The sequence below is a fragment of the Hippichthys cyanospilos genome, chromosome 11, assembly GCF_059441005.1.
Source record: "Hippichthys cyanospilos isolate Australia breed blue-spotted pipefish chromosome 11, RoL_Hcya_1.0, whole genome shotgun sequence".
NCBI classification, from domain to species: domain Eukaryota; kingdom Metazoa; phylum Chordata; class Actinopteri; order Syngnathiformes; family Syngnathidae; genus Hippichthys; species Hippichthys cyanospilos.
The window spans coordinates 7,539,625-7,551,798 of NC_142379.1; the positions used below are offsets into that span (position 1 = coordinate 7,539,625).

The 12,174-nt window shown below is 37.8% G+C and overlaps 1 protein-coding gene across 3 annotated transcripts in view; it reads right to left on the reverse strand.

Annotated features, from left to right (window-relative positions):
- usp2a (ubiquitin specific peptidase 2a) overlaps window positions 1-12,158 on the reverse strand; it is a 32,882-nt gene extending 20,724 nt beyond the window's left edge. Inside the window, exons 1-2 of one of the 3 annotated variants that reach the window (XM_088427054.1) lie at window positions 11,999-12,158; window positions 8,132-8,239 (exon numbers count right to left, since the gene is read on the reverse strand). The gene's annotated coding sequence lies outside the window, so the exon portion shown is untranslated. Of the gene's footprint in view, window positions 1-112; window positions 334-8,131; window positions 8,240-11,998 lie in introns of those variants that run through there. The other 2 variants (XM_088427052.1, XM_088427053.1) reach the window with 2 other exon arrangements.
- Between the last annotated feature and the right edge of the window lie 16 nt (window positions 12,159-12,174).

A 12,174-nucleotide genomic window follows, 5' to 3' on the forward strand; every position in this document is an offset into this window, starting at 1 on the left:
CAAAACAGTGTTCATTCGTAAACTCGTCTTAAATAGAAGTGTCTACCACTAAGCTTATCACCAAATGTTAACGGGTGAAAAGGTTGAAACGAGTAACCAAAAGGAGACTTACACACATGGTTGTCATTTCTTTTTGTTTTTAAACAGCCCAAACATATTTCAACGGTGCCATTCCAGCACATGTGGGCAGTCGGTCAGGGAGCAACGGGGTGCGTCACTGTTGTGACCCCCCCAGCCCCCCTTTGCGTCACTTTGAAACAAAACCAGAGAACTCTCGCGTTTTGGGGGTTTATTTTCTTGTTTAATTGCACCTGCATTCCATTTAGTCTCTACGGCCACCTTTTCATTTTTTTTGCACCTATCGTTTGTGTGTGTTTGTGTGTAATCACAACTGAATAACTTTTCGCAGTTGAAACGAATTCATGGTCTGATGCAGACATTTGTAAACTTGAGTAAAAAGGTGGCGTGTGCTGACGAGTGACGACAATTTTAGGCTGAATGCAGACGAGTGTGCCAGACGCAAAGAAACTAAAGACAACGTTAAAACCATCATGGACGTGCTGATTTGATATTGAAATCATTATATTATTATTGTTATAATTATAATGTCACTTTTAACGACTCTTGTATTTACTCCCAATAAAAAGCCCCAATCGAAAACACGAGCATAATTATTTATTGGTAGAAAAATATATCGTCTGGTTCATGGAAATGTCTTCAAACAACAGCTTGAGGTAAGGAATGTGAAGCGTGCATTATATCTAAGTTTAGAATACTTTTTTTTTGGAATATAGGCCTTAAAAATTAATTAAAAAAAAAACATGCGCCGTAGATTCACTTGAGTCCAAATCCATTAGTTTCTGATATTAACCTTGCCAAAACAACCCATATTAATAAAACGGCATTAACAATTAAACGACTTTAAAAATATTCCTCCCGATATATTCTTGTTTAAACTACATAATATGCTCCCAAAATTTATTTCGACTTCCTACCGTATTGCTGCCTCGTAAACAACTATGTACTACTACGCTTGCTAACCGTTGTAGAGACGATTTGATTGGCTTGGCAGTCATGTGGGAGGAGTTAACATTTACAATAAACAAGACACAGTATTGATCAGAAAACAAAGGTGAGCATTTATGATAACTTTGACACGGGGTGTGTCAAACTATTACCATGATTTTGGACAAATGAGCAATTATTTTTGCTGTCAGATCTATTATTTAAATTGTAGTTTATTGCACTAGCAATTAGCTGCTCCATTATAAACATAATTAGCGTCCGGTTGGAAGTGTTTAATGTGTGCATGTGCAAAGTAAAAATAAAACAACAAAACAGAGCACACTCAAATGTCAATAAACTATGCAGGTTGTACTGGCATTTCTGATATAGTTAGATTTTTAGGTACATATGATTGTAAAAATTAAAATGAAGGCTATATGAAGGCCTTTTTCTAATTTACTGCACTTTGAAATTGAGTCAAACTGCACTATCAAGCACAATAAACAACAACAAGGTAACTGGCAATAGCTTTTCATACATAGCAATATTTTTGGACATTTTTTAGTAAAACTCTAGAAAATTGTTTAAGAAATAAGCAGGTAATGACTTATTTACAATTTAGAAGTCTTGTCTTTGAAGGCAACTTTGCTCCCAGCAACATAGCTGCAACATACAGGCGGAATTCTAACTAGCCAAATAACCGAATGAAATACATCAGAAAATGAATAAGCCACAACATAAATTTCATATAACTGTCGGGCTGCCACAAAGTTAAATTCTGTCTTGCCAATTGTGCTTTGGATTTCTGTTTCTTATTATTTAGGTGAGTCATTATACAGTTGAGTGATCTATGTGTTGCTGCGCCATTTGTTGTCAAATATCCATTGCTTAAAGTGTTGTAACAAAGCTGCATAAAAGTTATCTTGTTTACGACATCTTCGATTACTTTTTTGACACTATGGCCTTTCCAAACACAAGCTGCAATTTCATGTTTCATTTGCAGTTAACATGAGAAGAGGCATTCAACAACTTTTGGGGAGTTTTCTGCTATCTGCCAAATGTTGCTAGTTGTAAAGTAAGTTGAATTTACTGCAACCATAATGGCTCACGTTTCACATTTTTGTTCAACAGTCAAAGCAAAAATTCAGCTGAATAAAGGTTCATATTGCCCCAAAAATACATGACTTATTTTTATGGTAGTCCTGAACGCTTATGAAGTTGTAATATTTTCCATTGGCCTACTTATAAAAGCATTTCAAACACATCACATTTCCATTAGCTTTGCACAGATTACACTGGTGTCACTGTCTTTTCTCGTTTGGCACAAGACAAAAAGAGACTTCTTAGACCCTCATTAAGCTTATTGTGCATTCATACTGATTTATTTTCTGATTTTACCAAAGAAGGACACGGTGACAGCAACAGGGCGATGACAGCAATAGAGCTGTAACTTGCTTCTCAGTATGTGAGAAATACATTTCATATTCCAGCGTCAAAGACAAAATGTGACTGTGGGGGTTTCACTCTATATACAGACTCATCAAATAAGTCAGTAAACGAGCTGACATTACAAAACATTGATACGTCCTTCCACAAATTCACCGGGAGAGTCCTAATTTTGGCGGTGAGGCCAGTCGGTCACTACTGTTGCTGTGCTGATCCAATGAACGGGGCTCCATGTGCAGCAGCATTTGAATAAATAAAAGTGTCTGGTGTTGCTGATCCGTGTTGAGTTCAGTTTGGGAGGCTCCTATTTCTTCTATATCTGCCTCAATGTGTCTTGGTCCACCATACAATACAGTGTCCTTTTTTTACTCTTTTGGCAGCTTGCCTACTCTTTTGAGTGTAGCTACAGCACTTAATCGCAGAGAAATTTTCTTTTCTTTTAAGGTTTCTCAACACTTTCTCTCTACTCCCCTCTTTCTTTGGCTTTCTCTCGGACCAAACGTTTATCAATAATTCAGAAATGGATTAGGCAGGCAGTTGGCATTCTGGGGATATGCCAACATTTACTGCTGGCCAAAATACACAAATGAAGGCCAGGCTGTGCTGGGCATTGTGTTGAGTACTGCTTGACAGGTTAATAACAAAAACTTGGCAACAATGAACGAGTTCACATTGCATTGGTGCAACGACCTAGTTATCTGACAAGATTTTTGGAGGCAAACAAATTCAATATTCTTTAGTGGTCAGGATCACAACCAAATAGAGAAGGCTTTTCAGTTCATGCAGGCAAAGGTGAAAGCAAAAAGACACGCCTACAAGTAGCCACTTACAGTAAGTTGTGAGGGCCTGGGAAAAAAAAAGCCTCTGCCAAGGAAAAAACTCAAAATGTCCATAAATGTCCACAAGAATCCAGCATTAAGATCTAGTCAATAACTGAAGAATAGTTTGGTAAATTTACACTTGTAAAGACTCACATCTTGACCGTTCTATCAATTCCATTGTGATGGCCTATGAAGACAAAAATGCTATTGAGTTATCATCCAAATAATTTATGGACCTGATCAGTGAGATGACACTTAATTTCCTTTGATTTAAACTAAATTCAACTTGATAATTTTGGTCTAACAGAAAACGAGTAGGGAAATGCAGCTTCAAGATGCTTTATGAAACAGTTGTATTTTTGGACTCCTCTAGATGGCGCTCTCCATTAGACATAGAGCTGAAAGTACACTCACTATTTTTTAAACTACTTTTTTTTTTTTTAAACCAACAGTACTGTACTATCTAGAGGAGTTAAAAATACACTAACTGGTTCATTGAAGCATTTTGAAGCTGCATTTCCGCCATCGCTAGCATTGCTTAGTGAACACAGCTGCTTTCACAGCTGGTTGCTGAACATATTAACATCAGAACGAATCAGAGAACACGATAGATTTCACCCTCAAAATGAGAGTCACCAAGGAAACGACAGAACACATATACTTTGGATACTTTGGAATTCTCATTCCCACCCTGTCGTGCAAGTTGGTGGTTTCCATGACTACCATTGTATTTGTGTTTATGTTGACGTTTAAAGCAGTGTCACAGTTTTTTAAGGCTTGGTTGAGGATTAAGGCTTTTATGGCAGAGACCTTAGTGAGAATAAGCGGCTATTGAAAATGGATGGTACTTTTTATGACATACATTGTCCTAAATTGACTTGTTCTGAAATCAGTGTAAGTAAATGGGAATTTTGTAATAATCATAATTTTTTAATAAATTGAAGCTTCAATATTTTCTATTTTATATTACAAAAAATATGCTTGAAAAGGTTATTACATTTTGAATTTTGCATTTTCTAATAAACGTACTAACTGTTGAGTGATTCGCTAATTAGATAATTCTCAAGAAAAAATTTAAGTGCTTAATTAAATATTCATATTCAAATTCTTTAGCATCACACGGACAATAAATTGCAGTGTGAGCTGCTTAATCATGCCATCTTGACAGCAGATGAATATGCCTTGTAAAGTGTAAAATGTCTTATTCCATGTTATCTATACAGTAGTTTCCTATTGGTTCATATTTCTCCATTTTAAACATTTATGTTCTCATCTTTATTTTTCAGCAGAATTTGCCCTGCTCAACAAAACCGAAACTACAAATATCTGCTTTATTAGCCATGGAAAGCTATGAAAACTAACATGTTAATTAAAACAGTTTGACGATGGTGGTAGTTGAGCCGAGAAAAATGTACCGCAATTCCCCAAATATAAGACACATCTGTGTATAGGATGCACCCTTAACCTTTGGGGTCAAATTTGGAGATTCCACTGTAATTCTAAAGATACTGGCAAAGGTACTTGTATATACAAGTTATTAATGGTGAAAAGAGACACGCAGTTGAGATGATAGCATCCGAGCTGTGCAGGGTTTGGCTTTAACAAGTGTCTAAATATACTCTGAAATGTGAGCAGATAGGACATTGCTGAGCCCACCCTGACGCCTCTCTTTGCTTGCTTTCAGTCATCAGCTGCAAACTGCTTCACATTAATCTTAGCTTTGCTATTTGATGACTTGATCTCAAGAGCCACAGGTGGACCTGATCCAACTATTCCCAGCAAGGGTTTCAACATAATGAAGCGTATGTATTTAGACCAACTCAAATCTAGGATGTGGGATTACAGTGCAAGCTTAAGTGCCAATACAAATATCTTGGAAAAGGGCAAATCTTTCGTCAAACATGCCCTTTGATCAAACACACGTAGTCCATCCGGTCATTCGTTTGTCTGTTCATTTGTCCGTCCATCCATCCATCCATCCATCCATCCATCCATCCATCCATTTATTCATTCATCCATCCATCCATCCATCCACCCATCCATGGTCTCTGTTTTGTGCCCAATGCAAAGCTTGCATGCAAGCTGTCAAACTTTACGCGGAAGTGGTTAAGACAAAGTTTTCAATATTTTCTCAGAAGCTCACAGCTTTACGCAGTTAAAAACGAGCACTTTGCACAGTTGTGGGTGTGAACACGGTGGACTTGATTGGCCACCACTTTATTAAATTGGTGTGAGAGAGGCGTAGTTATATTGGAAGCAGACAATTATTTTCTGGAATCCATGTAGACGTTGGACGTGCACTAAGTAAATTTATAAGGAATTGTATGCAGATTGTCAAGGAAAGACATAAAGAAAAAAAATTGAAAACAAGCAAAACAAAACCTCACGTTCAACATCAAATTATTTTTAAAAACTGGGGGAGGGTGGTAACTTGATTAGTCGATGAAATAATCAATATAAAAATCCATTTGGTGACAGTCCCACAATCATTTAATTCCATTCTTTACTACGACAAAAATCGTTTCAAAATCTGAAGGAATCTGAGGATAACATCCATGACTGTAACCTATCCTGTGTATCCTCAGACTAAGATTACTAGTGTTCTAGTGCTGGGGAATCGTTAACTGTGTCAAATATTTGGAGAAAAGTTCATCAGGAAAATATGGCCCTCTGGCTCCCACATTTGTACATCATTAGCTAGCTCCAGCATGTCATACTACACGCATGAAGAAATTGGCTAGGATTTTTATTCAAAATCAGCATTAGCATTCAGAATGTTATAATAAAAGTTATTGGCCCTCAAGAAGCATCCCCTGGATTGCATTTGGGCTGCTCTCCGCTAATTTCTGATTCCCAAGATGTGAAGGCCCTTTTTCACAATGCATTTTTACCACAATGCAGTGCACCATGGCTGCACGTGAGTTAGGAATTGCACGAGGAAAGCGCCGTGAAAACCAAATGTAGCAGCTGTGCCTGTATTCCTCCACTGTATGTTTGTACAGTAAACCAAGTCTTGTCTCCATGGCAACGAGACACAGAAAGCGCTATTCCACAGTTCAGTGGCGCATTTTGAAGTTTTGCTTTTAGAGAAGTTGGCATATTGTTGACACTTCTGTAGTTGTGAAAGACTATTTTGCACAAACGTGATCGTAATAAATGTGAATAAATAAATATGCAGGTTTTTCCTGCTTTTCTTTTGTTTTATTTTTCTTCAAACAAATCTGTCTTTGCGCATATCTTTGTACACTTGTTGTGGGCGTGACTGCGTTGTTTTAAAAGAGCCATTAGGCAAGTGCATCCAACATTGGATGAAAATGTACACTTCACAAAGCAAATTCATCAAAATGCCGCTAAGCTATTCTAGCAGCCAACAAAGCACTTCCGGGTGACTCGCTTGCAAACTTTAATTACTTCTGCTTCACTATTAATAGACTGACACTTAACTTATCATAGCAACAGTTTCAGTAATGAACATCACAAAGCACTTAGGTAAAACAGACTTTGTCAAACCAAAGCAATATGTTTGCATGGAAATATATTTGGATGATAATATTCACAATGAAACACTCGTACTATCTTCAGACTTACTACAACAAATACTTTGCTTCTGGGGCCAAATGTGCCACTTTGCACGCACAAATCACATGAATAAAACTCATCTTACAACATTATTTAAATGCATATGAAATTAAATATTTGAGGCACTTAAATATCCACGCAAAATTCAACATGCCAAACTGGCCTGCAAAAGTTAGTGCGTCAACTGCAACAGGTGAAAATAATCTGCATTTGCCAGGTTGGTGAAACTTAATGTCAAGCTCAATGAGTTTAAATGCAAGGAGACAGTGATGGTTTCCAAAATTAAATAACATAAGACAAAGCAGTGGAATTTTGAAGACAGTTTAAAAAAAAAAAAACATATGGCAGACCAATTGAAATTTGAAAATAGGATGCATTTAGCCTCCTGGTTTGACTTGCTTGGGCTAAGTGATTAAAACAAAAAACTTTTCAAGTAAAACTTACTACTTGGGGCAATTGGCACCTGTGGCATACACAGGTACATCATGTAAAGTGTTTATTCTATTTTCCATAACCAAACAACAACATATTTCCATACTTAATTGACCATTGTAATTTTGCTTCTTAGTGATGAAATGCTGCCTCCATAAGTGAATGTCGAATTAATGCCTTTGCTGCTTTTATGGGGGCTCGCATGCACTTTGCATTTTACACCTTTTGTTTAAACTCAGGGTTCAAGAAGTACGGTCGTAGAAAATTAATCAAGAGGTCTGAACAGCATCTTAATGTTGTGAGAAATTGTAGCAACACATAATGTGTGCAATTACAATACTTGCCATTTTTACTATGACTAACTTCCTGTTTAATTGAACGCTAATCAAAAATAAATAAAAGTATAATGAGAGTTATTTAGATAGTGATGGCTTGCTTGATTGGTTGTCTTTTTAATACGTTCTACTGCCGCATTCATCACATCTCAATTGTCATTCATGCACACTTTTAAGTGCAACTAAAATCATGGTAAGGAGAGGCAGTAGTGAAGACATTTATCAGTGTTATCCTTGTGACGATTTTAAGTCAATTTTAATCAAAACACAAACAGAAACAATGATGCATTTTTATGCAGCTACGCGATCATTTCAATCATCATGCTGAAGTCATGGATTGGTCGCAATTTCATCGTCATTTAAATTGAGTTAATGCTCTTTTCTTTAGTGTGTGCAAACGTATTGCATGACAGCACATTACTAGTACATGTACTGCATACATAGTTAATTTCTACACCAGTGAACTGAGACAGCAAGTGCTACTGTTTGAAATCACGTGTGTGACATGGTTACCTGCCGTAGCAGTTCCCATAGACTGCGAGGGCTTCTGGGCTACTTGCCCTGCTTTTAATGACCCGCAGTGTGACCACACACTCACAGGATTTGTGACACTGATCCCACCTGAGGAAACATAAGGACACGTTGGATGTAGTATCACAAAACACAACAAGGCTATGAAACAACAATACAAAGTTTTGCTCTGGTGTTTTCTCCTAATGACCCAAACTTACTGAGATATATGGCTGTCACTAATATTTGATCAATTAGTTAAAAAACTGCTGAAGTTTTAGTTGTGTATTTAATATTGTTTAGTGATTTTAAAAAATACTAGACAACAATTAGCTTACTATAATTAGGCTACAAATATTCAATTGTAGAGACAGCACATTTGCAAATAAATAGAGCAGGCAAAAACGTTTAACTTTAGATTACATTTCATGCAGTTAAATGAAAATTTGTCACATTTTTTATACATTTTAGACTATAGAAATTGAATGCCAAAAGTGGGGCCGTTGCAATTGAATTTCTTTGAGAAGTTATTATTCTATAGCATATTTGATCAATCATTTTTTTTTCAATACTAAAAAGTATTACAAAATTATTTTCCCTCTAATTTGACTTTTTTCACCAAAATTTGTTTATTTGGTATTGTTGAGTGATTAACACCTAACAACTAAGCAATATCACATAAGAGAGATTGATGGCGTATTCACCAAGCTCTTTGCATATATATATATATATATATATATATATATATATATTTATGCAAATAGTTTGCAAATATAATAGTTTGAATAATGACAGAAAATAGTCAGCCTACTTTAATGAATGAATACAAAAATCAGAATGAATGAATGAAAGACTGAATGAATGTATGAATGAATGCCATTTATTAACATTTCATGGCTAAAACACTGCGGGTGGCTGAAATGGAAGAATTTGGATAATTTTAAGTTGAATAATGACTCTAAACAATGATTGATTATGAAAATAAATGTTGATTAGACAATCGGTTAGTTGAGGATGAATCGATTAATTTTGGCAGCGCTACTAAAATTGATCACAACTGCAATAATTCACAAGTTAAATAAACAAATTATACAGACAAAAATGTACTACCATACTGTAATAATTAATCAAAAACACGAGAAATTGCATGCTCACGATCTTGGCCAGTAATATAGCTTACAATGAATTGTCCCTGACAATCAACAACCCAGTCAAAAGATTTTGCAAAGAAAGACCTGATGTTTTCGTATTTGCGTCTCACATAATAGTCTCACATTTCCTCAGCGCCAATGAATGTCTACTTAAGCTTGATGACAGGCAATGTACTTACGATAAACATAGCGTGTGTCATCATATCACCAAAATAGCAATTACAGAGCTCAGGTAAAGATCATGCTGATTGGTTGACGCTGTCTGGTAAAGTATAATTACATCGCTTAACATCGCTTCAAGCCTCGCATTCCGTCACCAGAACTAGAAATCATTTACGTTCACTATCCAGACCGTGAGCTGCCCCCCCAGTTAGCGGTTTCTCGTAAGCCGAGGAAAAACAAGTCTATCATTGCTGTACTTGGTTAGGAAAATTTTGCTGAGAAAGGAGGGCACCAAAAACAATAACTCCAAAATTACAGAGTAGTTAAGCTGCTTTCTTAGGTCCTCACCCTTGTTGTTCTGAGCAGTCCGACCAATGGGCAGATAGTACACGGCTGCTGCTTGGGAAGCAGTGGCCCCAGAGTGTGAGTGGATAGTATGAGCACAGCCATCCAGCATGCCGCAGATCAAGTTACAGAACTGGTAAATATAGCAGACACCTATGACCTCCGTGGGTCACTCAACACTCAGAGGCATTCCAATTCGCTCTTAAAGAACTACCGTTATGTCTTGTATGAATTGACAAAAAAAAAAAAAAAAGAGGCTGCCCACTCTGCTAAAGCCAAAAGTTTGTTCACAAAAGATGCACTTCAATCCTAAAAGCTAGCTCATGTAAGTCATCCCTGGCTTGCGCCAGTTAAATAATGACATGGTAATGCAAATGGCATAGCTACTGTATTTACACTGGACTCAAGACTTTGCGCCGCTAAGGAAAATGCGACAATTCAGACAGAACAGTTTATAGTTGACTTTCAATTCGTTCTAATTCAAAACATGGAGGTGTTCAATTCTTCAAATCTGGCTTCCATCGTGGAGTTTGCATGTTCTCCTCATGCAAGCGTGGGCTTTCTACGTGTACTACGATTTCTTACCACATTTACAAAAAAAAAATGTGTCGTAGGTATATTGGACACTCCAAATTGCCCTTAGGTGTGTTTGTGAGTGTGAATGTAGTTTGTCTCTTTGTGCCTTGGAATTCAGGGTGTACCCCGTCTGCTGCCCAAAGACAACTAAGATAGGCACCAGCAATGTGCAATGGAGGGATGGAGAATTGTATAGAGCTGATTAGAATAAGATGCTTTTACTGTCATTGTACAAGCTCAGATTTCTGCATATTAATAATATGAACAATAAATAGAATAAGTAATATATAAAGACTAAATAGAATAGCAATTCTAGTTTTACAGGAGTGCAATTGCTAGCAAGCGTCATAGAAGTTGAAATGTTTGTTTTAGCAGACCACTTAAAATGATGTGGCAGGCCAGATCTGGCCCCTGGGCTTTAATTTTGACACCAGCATTTATATCATCAGAATTTGGGAGCCCAGCATGGCCGATTAAGAGTTAATAAAAATATGATCATCTATCACTGATCCGATCAGGGGATGGATCAGCAAATTATTAATTAACCACACAGTCAACCTCTATTGGCAATAAATTGGACCAGCCACAAACAGCCGAAATTTGCGTTTAACTGTCTCCTGAAATTAATGAGAAAAGCAGACGTTCTAATACTTCACTTTACTGCTCATCACTATGCACTGCAAGGGTGAGGACAATGATACAGTATAGTAAGGGATGCAGCTCTTGCATTGGATGTCAGTAGATCGTGCAAGTGTACCTAATAAATCAATGTATGCTTACAACACGGAGAACACGAGTGTTTCGATTGAAATGCGATTACTTTCCCAGCCAAGAGACAAAATGACGCGTGTGGAAAAGGACGACGTGGTGCTCATAGGCCGGGAAAGGTGTTATGTTACGTGACACACTGGAAGAAGATGGGACATGCAGTCAGCATAGAACCTCCAGCAGGATGACGACTAAAATGTTGTTCTACCACACGTTGAAATCAGTGTTGACTAGTTGATGTGACATGAATTCTAGCCGTATTGCTGGTGATGAATCCGCGTCATGCGAAGAGAACATTTTCTAGAACGTTTCCAGAGAACCAGCCTGGCCCGGCTAATATCGGACTGGTGGGCGGGGATGGTGGCTCGAGTGCGTCATGGTGGTGGCGGTTCGCGTTTTCGAAAACTCATTCAACACAATGATTACACATTTCTAACGGGTCGTTCTGGGAGGCTTACACGGTGTCATTGTGGCTAGCGTTAACGTTGGGAAGTCACATTCGGATCGAGCCTAAATGTTCAAATTAAGCAGCATCTTCAAAACTCTACCGCACGCAAGTGAACACAGCTCTACTCAACTTTATCTGCACTAAAAACTAGTCCGTCCGTATCAACGTAAAAAAAAAAAAAAAAAAGCTAAGCAAACCAAAGTGCTGCCGGAGAGCGAAGGCACGTTTGTTTCGACGATTTGAGAACTTTAAACTTTTGTGCCATTCGTGAAATTCATCTGTCGTAATTCATTGAAAACGATTTACGCTTAAACGCGATGCTGCGAATTCATTCGGCACCCGAAATGCAACGTTTCTATGGTTTGGAGGACTGGCTTTGGACGCCCGCTTCTCGGTGTGATGGTAACCGTATTTACTCACCCAGCAGCGGGGGATGCGATCAAGCGGTAAAGCGCCTACCAAAAGTAGCTTGCAAAGCGGCTTCGTGCTGCTTTCTTCGCCGTTACATAAGTTGCCGTGGACGCTGGTGTTTGACGGAAGACCGCAGTCCCGGGCGTTTAATCAAGCCTGCGCTGGAATCCACTCGATTCTTCTAT